This window comes from Solanum dulcamara, chromosome 2 (assembly GCF_947179165.1).
Source record: "Solanum dulcamara chromosome 2, daSolDulc1.2, whole genome shotgun sequence".
Classification (NCBI taxonomy): domain Eukaryota; kingdom Viridiplantae; phylum Streptophyta; class Magnoliopsida; order Solanales; family Solanaceae; genus Solanum; species Solanum dulcamara.
This window is the reverse complement of record NC_077238.1, coordinates 17,765,002-17,790,857: the sequence shown is the minus strand read 5'-3', so window position 1 is coordinate 17,790,857 and position 25,856 is coordinate 17,765,002. Positions and strand designations below refer to the sequence as shown.

General features: G+C 34.9%; 1 pseudogene; it reads right to left on the bottom strand.

Annotated features, from left to right (window-relative positions):
* Window positions 1-1,474: 1,474 nt before the first annotated feature.
* On the bottom strand, window positions 1,475-4,596 carry LOC129870522 (uncharacterized; annotated as a pseudogene).
* Window positions 4,597-25,856: the final 21,260 nt, after the last annotated feature.

The window sequence follows — 25,856 nt, the reverse complement described above, 5'->3', positions numbered from 1 at the left end:
AGAATAGAAATATGAAATACAGGCTGAACACTAGACAACCCAGGTGGCAAAGCTAACTGATAAGAAACCTCATCAATACGCTCAACAATCATGAACAGACCATTATATCTCGGGCTCAACTTGCCCTTCTTTCCAAATCTCATCACACCCTTTATGGGTGAAACTTTCAATAGAATCCGCTCTCCAACCATGAACTCCAGATCACGAACCTTTTGATTTGCATAACTCTTTTGCCTACTTTGAGCCATAAGAAGCCTATCCTAAATCAACTTGACCTTATCCAAGGACTTCCTCAACAGATTTGTACCCCACGGCCTAACCTCAAATGCATCAAACAAACCAATTGAAGATCGATATCTCCTACCATACAAAGCCTCAAATGGTGTCATCTGAATGCTCGAATGTTAACTATTATTATATGCAAACTATGCTAAGGGAAAATATTAATCCCAATGACCTCCAAAGTCGATCACACACAAGCTCAACATGTCCTCAAGAACCTGAATATTCCATTTAGACTAACCATCATTCTAAGGATGAAAAGTTGTGCTAAGATCTACCCAAGTGCCCAACTCCTTCTGCATAGACTTCCAGAAATTGGATGTAAATTGCGACGATCTGAAATGATAGAAATAGGCATCTCATGCAAATGAACTATCTCTCAAACATAGATTTTGGCTAATTTCTCTAAATTATAGGTAGTCTGAACTGGTACAAAGTGCGCAGACTTGGTCAACCGATCCACAATGACCCATATAGCATTAATCTTACCCAAGGTATGCGGAAACCTTACCACAAAGTCTATAGAAATACGCTCCCACTTCCACTCAGGTATATGTATCCTTTGAGATACACCACCATGCTTTTGGTATTCGTACTTCACTTGTTGGCAATTTAAACATCAAGAAACAAAATTTGCTATGGCCCTCTTTATATGACATCACCAATAGTACCTCAAACTATGAGCCTCTTCTATGATCAGTCTAGTCAAATCACCTACCCGAGGAACACAAATACGACCTTTTATCTTTAAAACTCCCTGACCATCAAGAATTGCCTCATTGGCTTCTCCTTTTAAGACCTTGTATCGAATCTTACACAAATCACCATCATCAAACTGTTGAGACCGAATCTGCTCCAACAAGGATAACCTTGACTCCATGTAAGCCAAAACTCTACCAGGTTCTAAAATATCAAGCCTCACAAAGCTATTGGCTAAGGATTGGACGTCCATAGCCAAAGGACGCTCTCCAACCTGTAGCAAGTCTAGACTACTCATACTCACCATCTTTCAACTCAAGGCATCTGCTACCACATTCGTCTTTCCTGGATGATAAAAGATAGTCATGTCGTAGTCTTTGAGAAACTCCAACCACCTCTGCTGCCTTAAATTGAGATCCCTCTAATTGAATATATACTGGAAACTATGATGATTTGGGAACACCTCACAATGTACACCATAAAGGTAATGCCCTCAAATCTTCAATCCAAATACTACAGCCGCCAACTCTAAGTCATGAGTAGGGTAGTTTTTCTCATGAACCTTTAACCACCTCGAAGCGTAAGCTATCACCTTTCTCTTCTACACCAATACACAACCAAGACCAATTCAAGAAGCATCACAATATTCAATAAATTTTTCTCCCTTTAGTCAATAAAGTCTTGATCTTTTGAAAGCTTACCTCACACTCGTCAGACCACTGGAAAGCCACTTTCTTCTGGGTCAATCTAGTTAATGGAGATGCAATAGATGAGAAACCCTCCAAGAATCATCGATAATAACCTGTAAGGCTTAAGAAACTCTGAATCTCAATTACTGAAGCAGATCTAACCCAATCTTGAACTGCCTCAATCTTTTTAGGATCCATCATAATACCCTCTTTGGATACTATATGTCCCAAGAATATCACCAAACTAAGCTAGAACTCACACTTTGAAAACTTTGCATAGAGTTTCTTCTCCTTCAGAATTCCAAGCACAATCCTCAAATGATGTTCATGCTCCTCCCTACTATATGAGTATATCAATATATCATCTATAAAGTATATAACAAACAAATCCAAGTACGTTCTAAACACTCTATTTATCAAGTCCATAAAGGTTGCTAGGCATTAGTTAGTCCAAAACCATCACCAAAAACTCATAATGACCATAATGTTTCCGGAAAGCTATCTTAAGGATATCTCTTCCCTAACCTTCAATTGATGATAACCGGATCTCAAGTAAAACTAGGAGAAAATTGAAGCATTCTAAAGCTGATCAAATAAATCATTAATAAAAGGTATCAGATACTTAATTCTGATGGTAACCTTATTTAACTTCTGATAGTAATTACAAATACACATAATTCAATCCTTCTTTTTCATAAATTACAATGGAGAACTCCAAGGAGATACACTCGTCCTAATAAACCCCTTGCTCAACAAATCCTACAGCTGCTCCTTCAATTCCTTTAATTCAGCTGGTGCCATACGATAAAGAGGAATGGAAATGGATTCAGTGCCTGATTCTAAGTCAATACAATAATCAATATCTCGATCAAGAGGAAGACGTGGAAAATCCATCGAAAAGACCTCTGAAAACTCACTCACCACTGGAATAGACTCAAGTATAGGAATCTCCACACTAGTATCTCAAATATGTGACAAATAAGCCAAACATCCTCTATCCACCAAGCGATGATCCCTAAGAAACAATATTACCCTTTTCGGAGAATGAGCAAAAGAACCTCTCCACTCTACTGTAGGGATCCCAGGCATAACTAATGTAACTATATTAGTATGGAAATTTAAAATCGCGTGATAGGAAGATAGCCAATACATCCTAAAAATAACATCAAAATCTACCATATCTAAGATTTTTAAATCTACGTGAGTATCATCTCCCATCAAAGTAACCATACACAATCAACATACCTGATCTACCACTATGAAATCCCTAACAGGAGTAGAAACATGTATAGGCAAAACAAAGAGACTCAAATGACATATCCAAACTGGAAAAAAAATATGTGGACACATAAAAATACATAAAGCCTGGATCAAATAATATAGTAGTTGATCGTTGACAAACTGGAGTAATCCCTGTGATAATAGCATCTGAAGCCTCTGCCTCTGGCCTACTTGAAAAAGCATAACAATAGGCATGACTACCCTCAAACTGTGAACTTCCACGTCTGCCACCTCGAGTAGAATTGGAACCACTTTTACTAGAATGAGAACCACCCCTATCACTCTATGCACCTCCCCTAGTCGAAGGTTGTGTAGCCCTAGAAGTCAAATCTTGAGAACTTTGATGTGAATCACCACGTTTGATCCTGGGGAAATCTCTCACAAAATGTTTCATATCACCACATTTAAAACAACTCTTATGAGGCATAGGATGATGAGAGGAACCTGAATGACCAAAATACCCTCCACGACCAGAAGGTCTAGAAGATAAAACCTGTGAAGTATGTGTCGAACTAGAAGTATTGTGCCCAACATAATTAGCATCAGATACTGGTATAACAGCATGAATGGGTCTGCTAGATTGAGATTTATAACCTCTCCCTGAGTAACCTCGACTCCTAGATGGAGCACCACCATAATCACCTAATGACAGGCCCTCTTTCCCTCACGTTGCTCAAATCTTTCATGTCGAATCATCTCTAACTCCTTGGCAGTATCTACCACTTACTGAAATGGAACACTAAAAGTAGCAACCTAAGAAACTCCCATGCAAATTGGAATAATCAACCCCTTGATAAACCTTCTCAGTCTCCCAGTCTCGGTGGGAAGTATCATTGAAGCATGCCTAGCCAAGGCATGGAATTTAGCCCCTACTGCAGACCCTCGAACTCATCCCTTTTACACTTTCTCTTGCTACGTGGAAAAAACTTAGCTAGAAACAACTAAGTAAACTGAGCCTATGAGAGTGGAGATAATCTAGCTGGCCTACCACTGATATAATCCCTCAATCCCTGCTTGGCTGGCCTAGTCATCTGAAATGTTGAGTAGTCAACTCCATGAGACTTCACTAATCCAAGGTTGTGCAACCTCTCATGAAAACTAACTATAAATTCATATTCATCCTTATTTAAGTCACTATTATAGATCGGAGGTCATGACAAGCCTATTAGCCAAATATGAGGCAACCCCTATCAATACTATACTATTTAAATGGGAAATTATAGCAGCAACTGACTGAGTGCCTGGAATTTGAGAACCTAGTGCAACCATCTGATCTAGAGTCTGACCTTTAATATGAGTCTGGGAGCTATCAAAGGTGACAGGAAATATTCCTGCCTAAGTCATCCCCTTTAAGAGTCCTAGCATACGAACCAAGGTATATTGAATTATGAGAGTGGCACTAAAACCAGGTGAATCCTGAGCTAGAATATACCCCTCAACACGATCCTGTAGATCCTCATGAATCACATCTGCATCTAGAGATACTCCCCAGCATGGCTCTTAGTGGTTGTCGATACTTGGCCTCCCACATGTGCGATAATATATTCTCGACCTTGCTCCTACCTCTACCTCATGTAGTGACCCCAAAGGCAAGTGAAGGAATAGGCTCTTGATCACCACTCGTAGATGCACGAGTCCTCACCATCTATGAGAGAATGAGACAACAACATTAGAATTCCAACAGAGTCAACTGTGTACAACAAGGAATAAAAGAATAGAAGTTTCCTAAGTGTCCTATAGCATCTCAAAGATGAGTATGGACATCAACATACCGATCTGCAAGACTCTACTAGACATTGCTCTTGTACTCGTGAGACCGATGAACGTAGGGCTCTGATACAAAATTATCACGATCCAAATTACAAGTCGTAATGGCACCTATGACCCTAACAGATAGGTAATATAACCCAACCATTTTATTAATTTAATTAATTAAATACAGTAAAGAATAAGCTATAAGTAGAATAGCTCATACGTTAAGTCTTTCATAAGTATAAAATGCGAAAAGCTAAAAATACTACCCAAGATTTGGTTTTGTAAGTACAAAAGCTTTTAAAATAGGATCAATTTAGACGTAATAAATATTCTTTCTAAATACTAAAATAATAGAATAAATGAAAGATAGAGAGAGGTGTGGACCGCGAAACAGCCAAGTAGCTCACCATAACTATAATTACCCTAAAGGTCATTTTTGGTATTTTCAATAACATTACCATTTTACCCTCCTGTTGGTTTCTCCGAGTCACTTTTAGTTAGATTTGAAAGTTGTTTTTTTGAAATATTATGAAAAGTTGAGGCTTTTCTTGAAAATGGGGTTAAAGGCGTAAGTTGTCAAATTTTGAGTTTCGAAGTCATTTTGAGTTTTGAGTATCAGAATGGAATTCTGACGATTCCATTAGTTTTAGAATGTGGAAATTGGTCAAGGAGAGTTCTCGAAATCACATTTGGAGCTGAAATGTGAAATTTAGGTCTGAAGTTGAAAATTGAGTTAAAGTTTGATTTAAGTTTGACTTTAGTCAAAATTTAGAGTTTTGGTACTCGAATTAGATTTATGATAGTTCCAATAGTTTCAGGAGATGATTTTAATGCTATAAAGAACTTTATTTTAATTTTTGTAAGTCCCGAACTTGCTATTGAGGTGTTATCAGTTGTTTCACCTACTCGGGCAATGAAATTTTATGTTGTATTCACATTTGAGAAACCAACTGGTTGTTACTATGAATGTTGGAGTTAAGCATGGTTTATAAGGAAAATTATAGTGGTGGATCTTTGGTGGGGAATTAATGTGTTTGAATGGTGACATGTATTTCTAGGATATAATTGGGGATTGATGAGTTCTTTATGAGCCATAAGGAGTGGATTGACATTGAAAGAATAAGCTTATGGGTGGAGAAAATTCTGTCAAGTATACTTGTGTGAAGGCAAGTAAGTGTACTAGCAAGATAATACATATGAGAATTGGTTAATTCATGGGATTAGATAGTATAACAAGTTTGATGTATCACGTGGATGATAAGGTTAACTCCGTGATGATGGCAAGGGTGGCTGAACATGGTAATAGTAGTTCGGGATGTACTCTGATTAGGGTGCAACTATCTGGTGATGATTTTTGGTTAAGGGGACCGGTATGATAATGATGACTTGTGAGTATTTAAGATCTTGGTTGCTACCACATGATGAGTAACATAGTTATATGGAAAGTTGTATAAAGTGTTGGGAACCACTCGAGTAGAATTGAAAAGAGTTTCAACTTATGATGGGGGAATTAGTGGAATGTAGTTTGACCTTCAGAATGTGGAAAGGGCAATAATACTTGCTTTGATTGCACAGTTCAAGAATTTAATTTCAGGCATGTTGGAAAGTTGGGTTCAAGAACACATGACTTCATCTGTCTTAATCTTATTATGGGAATAGTATTTGGGGTTCATCAGTCGGGTTGACCATGCTTCGAGAGTGGAGCTTATGGACATTCGGCTCTAACGTTGTGGTAAATTCTATATTGGTCTTGCGTCTGACAACTAGAACGATTTGGATTTCCAATGAGGGACAAGGTAAGATAGATGTAAAGTGTTTGATGGTAAGCTAAGGCATGTGTTTGTTGGAAATCTTCAATGTATGGACTAATTTTGATTGATAAGGGAATTGGTTTACACGGTTTGAATGGAAAAAAATTCAAGTTTTGCATTGTAAGTCTATATTCATGCTGGTTGGTTTTTGTCAAGGTACAAATTGGCATTGTAAGGAAGGATTGGTTGTGTTGATTGTTGAGCATTTGGAAGAAATGGTGAATAGTTCGAGTTGTGGAGTTTATTTCTTTTGGTTGTAAAAAAGTTAGCTGAATTCTTCATTTGAGAAGTTTTATTTAAGGTAAAAGGTAACATGTCGTGGATGTCTTGTCAGGAAATAATGATGATAAATGAGTTAAGGAAAGGAACGTGAGTCTGGTGTATTAAAGAGTTCAAGCATTTGGTAGTGGGTCATGTGTTCATAGTATACAGAGTTATTAGGGTGGTAGTGGGTCATGTGTTCATAGTATACAGTAGTGGGTCATGACAAGCCTATTAGCCAAATATGAGGCAACCCCTATCAATACTATACTATTTAAATGGGAAATTATAGCAGCAACTGACTGAGTGCCTGGAATTTGAGAACCTAGTGCAACCATCTGATCTAGAGTCTGACCTTTAATATGAGTCTGGGAGCTATCAAAGGTGACAGGAAATATTCCTGCCTAAGTCATCCCCTTTAAGAGTCCTAGCATACGAACCAAGGTATATTGAAGTATGAGAGTGGCACTAAAACCAGGTGAATCCTGAGCTAGAATATACCCCTCAACACGATCCTGTAGATCCTCATGAATCACATCTGCATCTAGAGATACTCCCCAGCATGGCTCTTAGTGGTTGTCGATACTTGGCCTCCCACATGTGCGATAATATATTCTCGACCTTGCTCCTACCTCTACCTCATGTAGTGACCCCAAAGGCAAGTGAAGGAATAGGCTCTTGATCACCACTCGTAGATGCACGAGTCCTCACCATCTATGAGAGAATGAGACAACAACATTAGAATTCCAACAGAGTCAACTGTGTACAACAAGGAATAAAAGAATAGAAGTTTCCTAAGTGTCCTATAGCATCTCAAAGATGAGTATGGACATCAACATACCGATCTGCAAGACTCTACTAGACATTGCTCTTGTACTCGTGAGACCGATGAACGTAGGGCTCTGATACAAAATTATCACGATCCAAATTACAAGTCGTAATGGCACCTATGACCCTAACAGATAGGTAATATAACCCAACCATTTTATTAATTTAATTAATTAAATACAGTAAAGAATAAGCTATAAGTAGAATAGCTCATACGTTAAGTCTTTCATAAGTATAAAATGCGAAAAGCTAAAAATACTACCCAAGATTTGGTTTTGTAAGTACAAAAGCTTTTAAAATAGGATCAATTTAGACGTAATAAATATTCTTTCTAAATACTAAAATAATAGAATAAATGAAAGATAGAGAGAGGTGTGGACCGCGAAACAGCCAAGTAGCTCACCATAACTATAATTACCCTAAAGGTCATTTTTGGTATTTTCAATAACATTACCATTTTACCCTCCTGTTGGTTTCTCCGAGTCACTTTTAGTTAGATTTGAAAGTTGTTTTTTTGAAATATTATGAAAAGTTGAGGCTTTTCTTGAAAATGGGGTTAAAGGCGTAAGTTGTCAAATTTTGAGTTTCGAAGTCATTTTGAGTTTTGAGTATCAGAATGGAATTCTGACGATTCCATTAGTTTTAGAATGTGGAAATTGGTCAAGGAGAGTTCTCGAAATCAGATTTGGAGCTGAAATGTGAAATTTAGGTCTGAAGTTGGAAATTGAGTTAAAGTTTGATTTAAGTTTGACTTTAGTCAAAATTTAGAGTTTTGGTACTCGAATTAGATTTATGATAGTTCCAATAGTTTCAGGAGATGATTTTAATGCTATAAAGAACTTTATTTTAATTTTTGTAAGTCCCGAACTTGCTATTGAGGTGTTATCAGTTGTTTCACCTACTCGGGCAATGAAATTTTATGTTGTATTCACATTTGAGAAACCAACTGGTTGTTACTATGAATGTTGGAGTTAAGCATGGTTTATAAGGAAAATTATAGTGGTGGATCTTTGGTGGGGAATTAATGTGTTTGAATGGTGACATGTATTTCTAGGATATAATTGGGGATTGATGAGTTCTTTATGAGCCATAAGGAGTGGATTGACATTGAAAGAATAAGCTTATGGGTGGAGAAAATTCTGTCAAGTATACTTGTGTGAAGGCAAGTAAGTGTACTAGCAAGATAATACATATGAGAATTGGTTAATTCATGGGATTAGATAGTATAACAAGTTTGATGTATCACGTGGATGATAAGGTTAACTCCGTGATGATGGCAAGGGTGGCTGAACATGGTAATAGTAGTTCGGGATGTACTCTGATTAGGGTGCAACTATCTGGTGATGATTTTTGGTTAAGGGGACCGGTATGATAATGATGACTTGTGAGTATTTAAGATCTTGGTTGCTACCACATGATGAGTAACATAGTTATATGGAAAGTTGTATAAAGTGTTGGGAACCACTCGAGTAGAATTGAAAAGAGTTTCAACTTATGATGGGGGAATTAGTGGAATGTAGTTTGACCTTCAGAATGTGGAAAGGGCAATAATACTTGCTTTGATTGCACAGTTCAAGAATTTAATTTCAGGCATGTTGGAAAGTTGGGTTCAAGAACACATGACTTCATCTGTCTTAATCTTATTATGGGAATAGTATTTGGGGTTCATCAGTCGGGTTGACCATGCTTCGAGAGTGGAGCTTATGGACATTCGGCTCTAACGTTGTGGTAAATTCTATATTGGTCTTGCGTCTGACAACTAGAACGATTTGGATTTCCAATGAGGGACAAGGTAAGATAGATGTAAAGTGTTTGATGGTAAGCTAAGGCATGTGTTTGTTGGAAATCTTCAATGTATGGACTAATTTTGATTGATAAGGGAATTGGTTTACACGGTTTGAATGGAAAAAAATTCAAGTTTTGCATTGTAAGTCTATATTCATGCTGGTTGGTTTTTGTCAAGGTACAAATTGGCATTGTAAGGAAGGATTGGTTGTGTTGATTGTTGAGCATTTGGAAGAAATGGTGAATAGTTCGAGTTGTGGAGTTTATTTCTTTTGGTTGTAAAAAAGTTAGCTGAATTCTTCATTTGAGAAGTTTTATTTAAGGTAAAAGGTAACATGTCGTGGATGTCTTGTCAGGAAATAATGATGATAAATGAGTTAAGGAAAGGAACGTGAGTCTGGTGTATTAAAGAGTTCAAGCATTTGGTAGTGGGTCATGTGTTCATAGTATACAGAGTTATTAGGGTGAGGAAGGGTTCCTCTAAGTGTGGCATGATGTATATCATGGTTGAATAGTAGTTGAAATTGGGTAAGTGTAAGATTGCATGGAATTGATAATTTTCGTGATTTAATATTTTTATCTTAATGGAAACATACTGTGAGATTCAAAAATGGAGTTTTAATAATTACTTGAGACCCGTATCTATCATGAGATGCTTACACGGGAAGAGAGAGGTCCATAGTTTGAAATCTTGGGAACAACAAGGTGTTACTAAGAAAGGTTGCATGCTAGTGACGGTCTGAGAGTAAAGTAACTAGCAAGTGTGACTATGATGTTTTAGTTGTGTTGGTAGTGTAAGCTTTACTGGAGTATTCTAGACAGTATGAGAAAGTTGATAAATCGAGTATGTCTACGATTGTTATGAGACCAGGCGGGCTAATTGTGGAGTCAGACGAATGGGAATATGTGTTATGGACACTATGAAAGGAATATCTTATGATATTCGACTTCAATTTTGCATATTCTTATGTGACCACCTACCTTGTTTCAGGTAGGGTTTAGTGTATAATTCTCTATCTATGATTGAGGCATGTTTTCACTTTCATGCATGGATTCCTAGTGGTGGATCGGATGTACCAATCCATTCCCTTTTTGGTAGGGTAAGATACTGATGCAAGTTTGGTTATTTCAGATGTGGCGGATTTGGTGTTGCCTTATAGTAGTTAAAGGTTTTAAGAAATTCTACAAGTGTCATCTTGCTTAAGAGAACTTATAGAAGAACAACCTTATATATCGTAGTTTCTCAACAGTCTTGGTTTTTACCTGGTCATTGAGAACATGTTTAGCTAGGTGTGAGTTAATACTTGTAGGACCATTGGGCCTAGTTCTTCCATTTGGGAATTGACTACAATTATAACTACTGTTCCATAATTTTCAGCAGCGTTATTAGAGGTTTTGTATGCTTGGAGATACTGTTCATTAGGTAGTTACTTGATCATCTCCTTCTTTGGATCAAATTAGTTGGGTTCTCCCTTGATGAGTATGCATTGTCTAAAGATCAGGTATTTGCAACTAAAGCTCGTGGAAGTATTAGGTTAAGAAAAAGGAAATTTAACTAAGATTAGTGATGGGTATATGCATTATGCATGTTTGGTGGTTGGTTCTAGATTAACTCTGGGCTTTAGCAAATAGTAGGTGAGAATCTTCTCATGGTTATGTGAGAAAAGGCTTCATTCAGATGGTTGTGCTGTGATTTAGGGAGTTTTGGTTCATGGACTAGCATATGCTTGGTAATCACTCCTGGGTTGTAGAATTTTTAATTTTGATTCAAAAGTTCAGTTTTGATAGTTGATCCTGACGATATGTTCTAAGGATGAGTTTAATTAGGAAAGACAAATACCTCTTGGTAGCATCGAGTATCCTTCTTGCTTTTACTTTTTGTTCGAGGACAAACATCGGTTTTAGTAGAGGATGATGTAATGACCCTGAAAGTCATTTTTGATATTTTTGACAAAATAACTATTTTACCCTTCCCATTGGTTTCTCCGAGTCACTTTTAGTTGGGTTTGAAAGTTGTTTTTGGAAATTTTATGAAAAGTTGAGGTTTTGCTTGAGAAATGGATTTTAAAGGCTTAAGTTGTCAAATTTTGAGTTTTGAAGTCATTTGAAATTTTGAGTCTCGGAATGGAATTTCGTCGATTCTATCAGTTTCGGAATGTGGAAATTGGTCTTGAAGAGTTGTCAGAATCAGAATTGGAGTTGAAACGTGGAATTAAGTTCCGAAGTTGGAAATTGGGTTAAAGTTTGATCCAAGTTTAATTTTGATCAACATTTGGGGTTCGGATACTCGAATTAGATTTCTGATAGTTCCAATGGTTTTGGGATGTGATTTTAACGCTAGAAAGAGCTTCATTGTAATTTTTGGAAGTCCCGAGGTCGTTTTGATATTTTGGAGGCCTAAGTTGGTTTAGTTGTGACTTTTTAAGTTTCGAGTTGAGAAGACCTCGAGTTCGAATTCCATTGGTTCCATTGAGTTTGAAATATCATTTTCAAGCTATTAGCATATTTGGTTTGTGTTCGGAAAGTTCCGAATGAGTTTTTAAGCTTCTTGGGGTGCTTTGTTGCGGTTTCAGCAAATTGTGGCAACTAAAAAATTCATTATTAGTTTTAAAGATTAAAAAACTATTCTAAAACTTCTGAAATTTTGAGCATGAATTATAGGATTTATCTGTAAATTTTGGTGAATTTTCGCTAAGCCGAGATTAGATTTCATCGCAAAATGAGAATTAATTGTTTATCGAGTAGAAATGATATTTTTCTTGGAAAAAGAGTTCAAAATTAAGTTTTTATTGAATGAGAAGGTCTGTATCATTATTTAAGACATTTAGGAAAAAGAATCGGGTGATTTCTCAATCGTACGAGAGATTTACGGCTCTTTTGGTGAAAATATAAGTTGTAAATTTTCTGGTGTTGTGTTCGGTCTTTTTCTGGTGCTGGTGCATGGACCGCTTAAGCGAACCAAGTTATCAAAAGAGAACCTACGCTTTAGAGAAGGGAATCACTTAGAAGGAGTTCACGAAAGTGAACCAGGTTCTCGAAAATGAATCTTCGTTAAAGCGAAGGTCCAGTCGATTAAATGACATATGAGAGGGTATATGCGAGGTTTAAGGTATTTTCACCATTTTCAAGCTCGGTTTAGGAGATTACTTCAAGATTTTTTCACGAAAAAACTATTGGGTAATGTAATTTGAACACTTTTCCCTGATTTTTATTGAATAATTTTGTATTTTAACTTCAAATTGTAAATTTCAAATTGGAGATTTTGGGTTTTCTTGAACATGAACTTTTGAAAGAGAAATGAGGATTTTGAACTTGTTTTAACTCCATTTTTAAACGAATTTCACCAGTGGGTTTCTAATTACTTGAGAAACATTTTCATCTAAAAATATTCATATTTTGGGATTATTTTCCGACATGGGATCCTTGACCATTTTACTCTTTTCACCTGAATTTCTTAATTTTAGTGTCAATAGATTCAAAATGTGATTATGACCCTATATTTGATTAGATTATGGTGATTTGACGTATTGTTGAAGCAAAAAAGCGGTGATTTCAGATTGTTAATGATTTGTTTCTAAGTTAAATGGAATTCTAACCTTCGTTAAGTGTGTTGAACCTTGTATTTTTCTATGCGAGGAGATTAGGGTGTGTTGGATGATTAGATTGAATTGAATTATATGAGTTGAAGTGTGATAGTGGAATCTGAATATGGTAATTATCTAAGTTTCGTGAATTATGAGGCATTGATCTATTATGTGATTGTGGAATATATGACATTTTATGTGAATATTTATCCTGCTTCACTCATTATTTGTGTATATATTATATATGTGATGGCTGTGGAATGATATGAGTGAAGTACTGGATATTGGGACCGTGGTTGCTACTGGTCGATGTGATTTTAAGAGGTTTCTTCTGGCGGTCAAGGTCTTTTCCGGCGGTCGAGGTCTCTTCCGGCAGATATTGGCCGAGGTCATTTCCGGCGGATACATGGTCTGTGTGAGGCCCCCATTGGTTTAGGTTTGAGGTGATCAACGGATGTGTATCATAGGACATACATGTATCACAATATTTGACATTGCATTTGCATTCATTTGTTTTTGTGACTGATCATGATCTGAGATTATATGTGTTTGGCTGAGTATAGTGGTGAGAATGTATTTGTGTCTTCTATTGTGTACTGTCTAGTATTCTAGGGTATTTGTAATATAAATTGTATAGATTGGGTTGTCTGAGTGCAGGTGTGTAGTTGTAGAGGAATGTGGTTGGGATGTCAGGAGTACCCCTGTTCCGCATTGCTTTACTTAGGGTTTATTTTATATTTTCTAAGTAGTGTGTTGTTGGTGCTCACCCCTTGCTTCTACATTTATGTAGGATCTAAGCCCGGCATCTCCTACATTTAGTAATCCATTGATCAGGTTGAGCTTCTAGACGTTTGAGAGGCAGCAGCTTGTCCTCTTTGGCAGACTCTCATCGTCCATCACTTTATGCTTTGGTATACTTGGGAACTGAGACATATATACTTGTATCTTTTCATTTCTTTTGAAATAGTGTCTATAATACATATGACACCATGTCTTGGGTAGTTTAGAATGTAATTTCCGCTTATGATATTCCATATTATTTTAGACTTTACATTTTAGCTCTTGTTTTCGCATATATAGAATTGATCAGACTCTTAGGCTGACTCGTCTTGGTGGATTGAGAGAATGCTATCACTCCCAAATTCGAGTCGTGACAACAACTCCAAGATAACTCAAGCTTCAACTCATAAAGTGCCACGAGATGCACTCGTATTTCGAAATCAAATCTGCAACACAAAGGAGTACAACAAGTGTAGTATGAGTACGAAACCACGTGTACCCAGTATATCTCATTGACCGACAACGAAGAAGTAGTGACAGGAATAATAAAAATAACATTTTGAAATTTTATAATTTTACTTTATACTTATCAGTCAAGTCTCACCAAAATAGGGATAATTAATATCACAAAATATTCAACCATCAATTTAACACATAATCATGTAAAATGAAGAAGATAATGAGATGTATGCAACACCATGAGATGATATTCCTCAAACACCAAGTAACCTCATAACCGTATATGCATAATACTTCTCGGAAATTCTTCGAGAGTTTGTGACCCATGAGGGACTCGCGAGGTCCATATACCAACACAGATGATCTCCACGTGTCTGTGCCGATGATCTCAATGCATTATCATAAAATCAAACGATCTCCAGCACGGACGATCTCCACCCGCCTAACTTAAAACTATAAAAGGATCTCTCACAGATGATCTCCACGTGTCATACCTTTATTGATACTCAATCTCATGTCAATGCATGTGCACAATATAATATCAACAACATAGGAGATGATGATGCATCTCAATAAATCAAATATCAGTGTAATGTATAATCACCTCAACTATCACAATTATGCGGGTTCAAATAAGAAGTACAATCATACAAAAGAAACCAAATCAATAATATATCAGCTAATGCTCATATGCTATGGCATTCTCAGATTATAACCCTTCATTCTATAGTAATAAACTTTCCTTTATAACACCGGTACTCATACCAATGCTCGTCACACCATTGATACGAGACCCCTATATTTTACCCCTTATCTGTTATCTATTTTAATTTTTAATTTTTAATTAAAAAAACATCCTTCTACGAAGTCTGAAAGTCTTAACATACCTCGAATGCCAAAAATGTGTCACAAATCCTCAAGATTTTAACTTTCCTTTTTGCAAAACTTCAGAACGTTCCCAATCTACTAAATATGCATTATTCATAAGTAAATGAATCTATAAACACCCATATAACTACACATCTATCCTAGACCCCAAACGATCATCAAAATCTATAATCAAGTTCCTAATCTTGATGCCAAATAATATACCAAGTTCCATGTTTACTAAATTTCAAGCCTAAAATTAAGTCTCAATTCTCCAAACAACATGATTGTAATAATATTCATATAATATAATACACCTACTATTTAATTATGTAAATTAATATATCAAAACTTAATTGTAATATGATACTTAAAAGAAAATAATTTAGGGCGGAGCTAACTGGTTAAAAAATCAGTGTGCACTACAAAGACAAATTTCAGGAGTAACTTAAATTAAATGCTTCCATCTTATACAAAGCTCCACCCAAAATTGGCTATAATCATTGCCCAATGATTGCCATAGTTATCCATGATATACTACCCCCAATTCCCAAGTATATTACCCACATAAACTTTTAAAATTCTCAATTTCCTTAATTATCCAACCTGTTGAATATAAAATTGAATCACCTCACAATGCAGCAATCAGAATTCAACGAATGTAAGCACAAATTTTGAAAAGAAATTGAAATATGCTTACCTGAAGGTTGTTGCTGCAACTAATTCACGTTCTACGGCGGTTTGACTTTTCCTTCTTTAACAAAATAATAATTATGAATTAAAGGTACTAAATTTCACTATTTATCTTTATACATGGTTAAGTGACTTAAAGTATTAAATAAATTATTAATTTAGCCCATTAGCCACCAACTAAATTAATTCTCTAAGATTATCCATCAACTAACTTATCGTAGTTAAACTAATAGTTTAAAATATTTATTTAAAATTTTTCGAAAAGAGTCAAAATAGTTCTAGTGCTCAAAACGACCTAATGGGCCGTTACAATACTATAAAAAGAAAACAAGACAAATAAATTAAAATTAAAAATTAAAAAATAACTAAATAGTAATCTAGGAAGCAGGCATGTTGACGAACACCTTCTTCCTAGACTCTTATACTAAGTAGTAATATAGTACTGCTTAGTCATTTCAATAATATATATTACTTTTTTGTATTAATTTATGTTGCATCGACAGAATTTCAAAAATTAATTGTGACTTTTATATATCTTTTAAATATTTTAAGTTATTAATTATTATAATTTATAATATTTTTATGTAATTTATAAATATATAACATATTATAAAAAGAAAATAAGACAAAAAAATTAAAATAATAAAATAACTAAGTAGTAATCTAGGAAGCAGGCATGTTGACAAACACCTTCTTCCTAGACTCTTATACTAAGTAGTAATATGTTCATGCGTGCATTATGAAATTACTTCATTCTTGATATTTGTATGTGTTTTAACAACACATTTTTTCCACCTTTTGCTGGTGCATCATTTTCTTTTTGATCCTTGATTTTGTGTTATTCACCTTTCATTATACACATCTTCTCTTTGTTTCTCGTGCCTCTAGTGAGTTAGAATTGCTGATTTGATGGTTAGATCAAGTTTGATTTCTTTCTTGCACAGTAATCTTGTTCTTTGTGATCTAAGTGTCTATTTTGGTTTAACTTATTTAAAGTAGCTTATAAGATGAAAATAACTTATAAGTAAAAAATGAAATAAGTTGGACTATCCTAACTAATATTTTTGGCTTCTAAGCTAAGCCAAACAAATCTAATTATCCTTTTGGGCTTATTTTAAACACAAAATAACTTTAAGTTGGTCAATCAAAAGCTCAAAAAAGCTAAAAAAAACTTATAAGCCAATCCAAACGGACTCTAAATCTTTGACTGATTTTGATCGGTCCATGAATTGCTCTGGTTGATCTGTTGGTATTCATCACATGCCACAAGTTTTCCTTCTTTGTTAGGTTGAAAAATTAGTGAGTCAAAAATTGTGGATTGATAGTTGGAAAAACATCTCAACAACAAAATCTTACCATTTTTGACTATGAAGAAACCTAACAAAATTTGAATTTTGGTTTCTAATTGATGTAATCAATGACATCAAAGGGAACAATTTTTTTCTATAAATAGGGCACTCTTTCTCATTTGTTAAACACACAAAGATAAGAAAGAAAAATATTAGAGAACAAAGTGCGGTATTCCATAAAATATAAGAAAATATTATATGAAGAAAAATAGAGTGTGAGCGATATTTTTAGTAAGGTGGGAGATCAAAAGAGCGTTATTCCTATTGAGTGTATTGTGGTCATTTTGAGTATTGTACTAGTGACTACCCAGTGTAATTTTTTTTACTATAGTGATATCAGTTGCTCCTCTTGACCCATGGTTTTTCCCTTATTTAAAAGGGTTTCCACGTAAAATTCTTGTTGTCATTGTTTTTCCATTTTATTTCAACTATTTTGATCATATATATTTTTGTATTAGTCCGTGTTTTCCCAACAAATAAGTATCAAAGTAAGGTTTTATTTAAGTATGCTCTGTGGTTGAAATATAGTCTGAACTTTCACATCAGAAAGGATTTACTTTGGTTTGGAATAGTTATATATTTTTGGGGAATACTATGGAAGCCAACACTAGTAAAACTGTTACTTTGAATGGTGTTAATTATGCCATTTGAAAGGGAAAAATGGAACATATGTTTTATGTCAAGATTTTTATCAATCAGTCTTTGCCACTGTAAAGCATGATAATCAAACAGATAAAGAGTGGAATCTTTTGTACAGACAGGTTTGTGGATTTATTAGGCAGTAAGTTGACGATAATGTGTTGAACCATATTTCTTGGGAGACACATGCTCGTACCATATGGGAGCATCTTGAAAGCTTGTATGATCAGAAGACTGGAAACTACAAAATGTTCTTAATAAAGCAAATGTTAAGTTTAAAATATCATAATGGTTCTATGATGACAGATCACCTGAATAATTTTTAAGGAATCATGAACCAATTATCTGCTATGGACATTAAATTTGACGAAGAAGTTCAAGGATTGTTTCTACTTGGTTCCCTACTAGACTCTTGAGAAATATTTATAACTTCATTATCAAATTCTACTCCAGATGGTGTAATCTCTATAGATTTCGCCAAGAGTAATGTCTTGAACGAAGAGATGAGAAGAAAATCTCAATGTTCTTCTTCAGCGGATGTCTTGGTGACTAGGGGGAGAAACAAGAGTCGTAGTTCTCAGAATACAGAACACAACAGGAGAAAATCAAGAGGCAAACTTAAGGATATTGAGTGTTATCATTATGGAATGAAAAGGCACATAAAGAACTTATGCCGGCAATTGAAGAGGGAGAACAAAGACAAAGAGGAAAATAAAGAAGACGGCAATGAAAATTGCCTAGCCGCCGTCTCCACCAAAGATCTTGTTACAGTCCTTAATACAAATATGATAAATATTGCTTGTTATGAGTCAAGCTGGGTTGTAGATACTTGTGTCACATCTCATATGACATCATGGAAGGATTTTTTCTCTTCATATACTCTTGGTGATTTTGGAACCTTAAGTATGGATAATAAAACTGTATCTAGGGTAGTTGGTGCTGGTACAATTTATTTAGAAACTAGTATTGGAACTAAACTAGTTTTGAACAATTTTAAATATCTACCTGATGTTCGTCTTCATCTAATGTCTATTGGTATTCTAGATGATGAAGGATATGTTAGTATCAATGGCTATGGAAAACAGAAACTCATTAAGGGTTCTTTGGTTGTGTCTCATGGTAACAAACATCGTGGTCTATACTGGACTATGACTTCTACTTGTACTAATATAGTGAATGTAGTTGAGAGAGATAACTTTTCAATGTTATGGCACAAGAAGCTTAGCCACATCAATGAAAAAGGACTTTATATTTTGGCCAACAAGAAATTATTTTCTGATTTCAAAAGTGCTAAATTAGAAAAGTGTTAGTACTTCTTGGATGGAAAACAAAATAGAGTATCTTTTAAGTCTAACCCTCCTTCAAGAAAGACAGAGTTGCTTAAGTTAGTGTACTCTAAATTATGTGATCCAATGAAGACAAGGACTCTAAGTAGTACACTCTACTTTGTTACTTTCATTGACGACTGCTCAAGAAAGTTTTGGTTCTATGTCTTGAAGACTAAAGACCAAGTATTAGGTGCCTTTTAAGCAGTTTCAAGCTTCAGTTGGAAAAGAAATGGGAAAAAAACTGAAATATATTCATGCTAATAATGGTGGTGAATATTGTGGATAATTTGACGAATACTGCAACTATCAAGGTATTAGACACCAGAAGACTCCTCCTAAGACTCCTCAACTTAATGGGTTAGCTGCGAGGATGAACAAGACCTTAATGGAAATAGTTAGACATTTGCTCTCTGAAGCAAAGTTGTTGAACTCCTTTTAGAATAAGGCCTTATTGACCATTGCACATGTTATTAACTTATATCCTACGGTTGCTATGAAAAGTGATGTTCCAAATAGAGTTTTGTATGAAAAGGATATTTTCTATGACCATTTAAGAGTACTTGGTTGCAAAACTTTTGTACATGTGCCAAAATATGAGAGGTCAAAGTTAGATGCCAAGATAAGGCAGTGCATCTTTGTTGGATATGGCCTTGATGAATTTGGTTATAGGCTATATGATCCAATTAAGAAGAAGCTTATGAGAATCCGTGATATCATCTTCATGGAAAATCAAACCATTGAAGATATTGACAAAGAGAAGAATCTAAAACCTTCAAGTTCAGATGTAGTAGTCCATCTTGATCAAATTCCTCATACGAGGGCATATGACATTAGTAGGCTTGATGATCATGGTGATGCTCAGAATCAAGTCCTAGATCAACATGTTGATATTGATGATAACAATGATGTTGTTATTGATGATGCTCCTGTTCATGAAATTATGGACGAATCAAATATTCCTTTTAGGAGGTCCAGGAGACAATGTATTCCTTCCTCTCGTTATTCACCTAATGAGTATGTGCTACTCACTGGCGGAGTGAACCTGAGTGTTATGAGGAGGTCATGGACGATGAGCATAAGGATCAATGAATTGAAGTTATGCAAGATGAGATAAAATCTTTGCATGAGAACCACACTTATAAGTTGGTGAAATTGCCTAATTGCATGAGAGTTTTGAAGAACAAGTGGGTGTTCAAAGTTAAAGTTGAAGAACACAGCTTGAAGCGCTGGTACAAAGCTAGATTGGTTGTTAAAAGATTTGGTCAAAAGAAGGGTATTGACTTTGATGAAATATTTTCTTCTGTCATGAAAATATCCTCTATTCGTACAATTCCTGGTTTGGCTGCTAGTCTTAATTTAGAGATTGAACAGATGGATGAGAAGGCGTTTAATCTTTACGGTACTTAGACGAGGATATTTGTATGGAACAACCTGAGGACTTCAAAGCAAATGATAAAGAAAATTTTGTATGCAAACTCAAAAAGAATCTCTATGGGCTAAAGCAAGCTCCTAGACAGTGGCACAAGAAGTTTGAATTTGTTATGGGGGAGCAAGGCTACAAGAAGACTTCCTCAGATTTTTGTGTGTTTGTACAAAACTTTTCTAACAATGATTTTATCATCCTCTTACTATATGCGGATGATATTTTAATTTTGGGCAAGAATATTTTCAAGATTGACGAGTTGAAAAAAGAGTTGGGTAAGTCTTTTGCCATAAAAGACTTGGGTAATACTAAAAAAAATTGTGCATGGGGATTAATTATCTCCGAGATGAAAGGAAGATTTATCTATCACAAGAGAAGTACATTGAACGTGTACTAGAGAGTTTCAACCTTAAGAATGTTAAGTTTGTTAGTACACCTCTTGCTGGTCATATGAAGTTAAGTAAGAAAATGTGTGCTACAGCTCGGGAGGAAAAAAAGCATGGCCAAAATTTCATATTCCTCTATCGTCGGAAGTCTAATGTATGCAATGGTATGCACTAGACCTAATAATTCTCATGCAGTTGATGTTGTCAGCAGATTTCTCGATAATTCAGTAAAACATTATTGGGAAGCTGTAAACTGGATACTCAAATATTTGAGAGGAAGCTTAGATAAATGTTTATATTTTGGAGGATCAAATCCAATCTTGAAAGGCTATACATATGCTAATATGACAGGTGACCTTAATAACAGAAAATTCACTATTGGATATTTGTTTACTTTTTCAGGGGAAGCTATATCATGATAGTCAAAGTTGCTGAAATGTGTTGCACTATCTACAACTGAAGTTGAGTATATTGCAGCTACTGAAGCGCGTAAGGAGATGATATAGCTCAGGCAATTTATTCAAGAGCTTGGCTTGCATTAGAAGGAATATGTTGTCTATTGTGACAGTCAAAGTGCAATAGACTTGAACAAGAACTCCATGTACCATGCAAGGAGGAAACACATAGACGTGATATATCACTAGATTCGAAAAAAGATAGAAGATAAATCTATGCGGTTGAAAAGATCTCTACAAATGAGAATCCTACAGGTATGCCGACCAAAGTGGTAACAAGAGACAAGTTCGATTTGTGCAAAGAATTTGTTGCCATGAGCTCTCTCTGAAAAGATGAAGATACCTCCTTATGGTGATGGGACTGGAGAGGGAGATTTGTTGGTATCCATTCCATGCCACAATTTTTCCTTCTTTTTTATGTTGAAAAATTGGTGAGTCAAAAATTGTGGATTGAAAGTTGAAAAAAAATCTCAATAACCAAATTGCATCATTTTTGACTATGAAGAAACCTAACAAAGTTTGAATTTTGGTTTCTAATTGATGTCATAAATGACATCAAAGGGAACATATTTTTCACTATAAATAGGGCACTCTTACTCATTTGTTAAACACACAAAGATAAGAGAGAAACATATTAGAGACTGAAATGAGGTATTTCATAAATTATAAGAAAATTGTTCGTGAAAAAAAAGAGTGTGATTGATAGTTTTAATAAGGTGAGAGATCAAAAGAGTGTTATTCTTTTTTAGTGTGTTGAGGTCACTTTGAGTAATGTACTCGTGACTATCTAGTGTAAAATTCTTTACTATAGTGATATCAATTGCTCCTGTTGGCCCGTGGTTTTTTCCGTGTTTAAAAAGATTTCTACGTAAAATTCTTAGTGTTATTGTTTTTTTATTTTATTTCCACTATTTTAACCATATATATTTTTGTATTAGTCTGTGTTTTTCCAACATAACCTTCTATTATCCTTGATTGGCTAGATTGATCTTTTGTCATTCTTGATTGGTTGTGATTTATCTTCTTTCTTTTATGACTGACCTTTTCTTTTGAAATATACTTCATGAAACATTAACTTGGATGCTAAAAGGGAGTTAATGAGCTCTGGCCATTTAAATCAGCAAACAAATTAGACATTAAAGAGAAATTAATTAATGATTGTTACACGAGATTAATTATGAATAAATCTAGATATATTCTTGTAGACTTGTATTTAGACACTTTTTTGATAGGCTCAAAAAAATTAAAATAATATTTTACAAAATCATGTGTTTGAGATTACTCTCTTTTACTGGCTCTTTACAACTATAAAGAAATATAATTCAATCTAAGGAGGAGAAATAATTTTTTTTACAACATTTGTGCTGAAACATTTTGTCTTTCACATAAGACAAGAAAGCATGAATGAAAAGGAACACACAAGAATAAAGAATAAAGAATAAAGAATAAAGGGTGAAAAATGAATTACTTTCTTCTTTGCATTATCAAATTATTTTTCTATCATATTGTTTTTATTTCGTAAAATTTGCATCGCGTTTCGCTTTAGCTATTATGCTATATATATTATTTTTCTCTCTTATTTGGGGCTGATACTTTTGAGCCGAGAGTCTTTCAAAAACAACCTTTCTATCTCAGTGAGGTAGTGGTAAGATCTGCGTACATTCTACTCTCTCTTGACCCCACTTGTGGAATTTTACTAGGTATGTTGTTGTTGTTTGCATTATCAAGACAAAATAATAGATATGAATTAGAAGACTAATTCCAACGATTCTCAACTAATGCAAAGAGAAAGAATAAGATCAATTCTGGGCAAAAGAAGAAATACGTACTTAAGTTTCAATATTTTTCGATTTGAATTAACACAGTGAAATGAGGCAGCAACTAGTATCCACAAAGTGAAGCACTCTTGAACTGAACGGACATTATAAGTTGAAACCCCCACAGTAATATCCTTAAAATTGTGCAAACTCCGCGATACTATTAGAGGGTTTTTATGGTCATGCACACACCTAGGTCTCATAAGTGCTATCGAGTAACAGCTCAAATCTTTCATCAAAGAAGACCACACATTTACACTTAAGTAGGTAATTCCATCAGGTTTATCCCAAAAATAGACCAATTTAAGGGTATGAAATCATTAAGAGAAAAAAGCTCAATCTTATTAAACACTACCAAACACCATAGAAATAAGAAGTGTACTGTATATTGAGGGCTCATACGACTTTATTTTTTACTACAAAAGGGTATCAACTATACTACCTCACTTTATAAGCTTCAGTCCTATTCCCCTCGACATTTCAAGGATCACAAATAGTATTTTGTGATTTATATTACAATAGATTCTCTTTTATTTATTTTTATTATATTTTGCTTTAAAAATAACTTTGAATTTCTGATAGGCGACTACAACATCAATCGAAAAGGGATTTAACTCTGGAAAAGTTCAAAAAGAAATAGAATAAGGAAAAGGATTTACATATATTATTTTTTTTGTAAGAAAAGGATGTACACATGTGGTATCAATTACTCTTTTATTTAGTTCCAGACTTATAGTTATAGTGCTAATTTAAATGTAATAACCTTCTCTTTTGTTAAGTGTAAAATGCCTATTTTATAATTTGAAATCCAGGAATGATTATGTTTATTTTCACTAGGCTTTAGTTATTTTTTCATTATTTACAATAAAAAGAGAGGCAATTGAAAAGTATAATTATGTGTGGATTTTAAAATCTTGAATAAATGATATATTGTTGTTATAACAGGTAAAAATAACTTGATGATGTAAAAATTATCTATATTAATGATTTTTATTTATTTTAACTAAAAAAAGTTAGTTCGTGACTTCAATAAGATTTTATACAACCGTGAAGAGCAGACAAATTCACTAATTTATAATCTAAGAAAAGAAGCTGATGAGTGCTTACTCATGATTTCACCGGATACTGGAATATATATATTTATGAGGAAATGGTTGTGGGTTGACAACCTCATATCTTATGGAGAGTACTTTATCAAACAAATATACTTCATGTTTCTCACTCCAATGGATGTCCGATCCGATTTGATAATAAGTTACATGCATCAAATTATTATCCGCAATCTCACGTCAAAACAAAGTCAGTGTATCACTTTTAATACAACGAACCTAGCTCGATGTTTTGTTAGTTATTGTCACGATCCTGATCCGTCGTGATTGTCATCCACGCTAACCCTTCGGTGGGAGAACCATTACCACAACTCAACTAAGCAATATTAGCAAGGGACGGGTATTTAAAGATGTAGAAACAAGTTTAAATATCAATTTAAAAAATTGAGTCCCCACAAACTCAATAATGTAACAAAACAAACATAACAATGGAAGTTCAACCCCTAGAACCTGAAAGTCATTATACCAAAGCTCTACTAACCAACAAGTCCAAACAAAAGGGGAAGCAACCCCGAAAAACCATAACATAAAACAAGAGCCTAAAAAGTCTAAGTCATGGAAGGAAGGACCAAGACTGAGAAGAATTTATGGAAGCCTGAAAGAACTGGCTTACCCTTGAACTCTAAAATCAACGATCTCCTATTTGAGGTCTCTCAAAAGCCGCCTGAAGATGACTTATACTCAACAAACAAAGAGAAAGTGCAGTATCAGTACTCAAAACAATGGTGTACTGATAAGATCACACTGCTATTCTAATAAGTAAAATATTGTAACGACCTGTCTCCATCGTTATGGATAGACCAATGGGAAAGAACTTTGCGCTAGAGAACTTCGGGTAGTAACTTCAAAATTTTTTAGCCTAGGCCAGACTTGGATGAATTCTAAGTCAGGTAAAGTCTAGGGTGACCTTGTGAATGGTGGGAGATCGAATCAATGATTTGTTTGGGTAAGCTGATAGTTAAGATGATATAAAGCATTTACCGATTTGCGGAATCGCATTCGGGCGAGTAAAACTTCCAAAATTGGATTGGCATAAAGGGTATAATTTAATACGTCTTGGGGAGAGATTATGTTGTGAAATAGGGGTTTGAAACTCAAGTTCCAAACTCTTTATTTTTGTGCAACCTGCCATAGCGGGATTTGTCCAGCCAAAGCAGGATAGTCCCGCCAGAACGGGACAGTCACGACATAAGAATTGGCAAAAAACCCTAAAAATGGTCTTATTCTACAGATACTGTTCCTAAAATGACAAGAGGCGACCCATGGCGATTTTCATCATTTTTTCATGGATTTCCATGCTTAAGGTAAGGATTCTACTCCCTAAACCCATCATTTGATTCCTAATACTCATAAAATAGGATGGGTGATCATTGTGGGAGGGTTTTAACCTTTTGGTAAGGTGGAAAATAGCCCTAGGGTGGGTTTAGAATCATGGTTTTGGTCTAGGAAGGGAATTATGTTATAATTCATGTGAATTAGGCTATTATATTAATCATTTGTATATATGTGGTTTGTTATAGACCAAGAAAAGTGGAATGAACCCAAAAAGGGAAAGCTCTTGCATTTTAGAGTTATT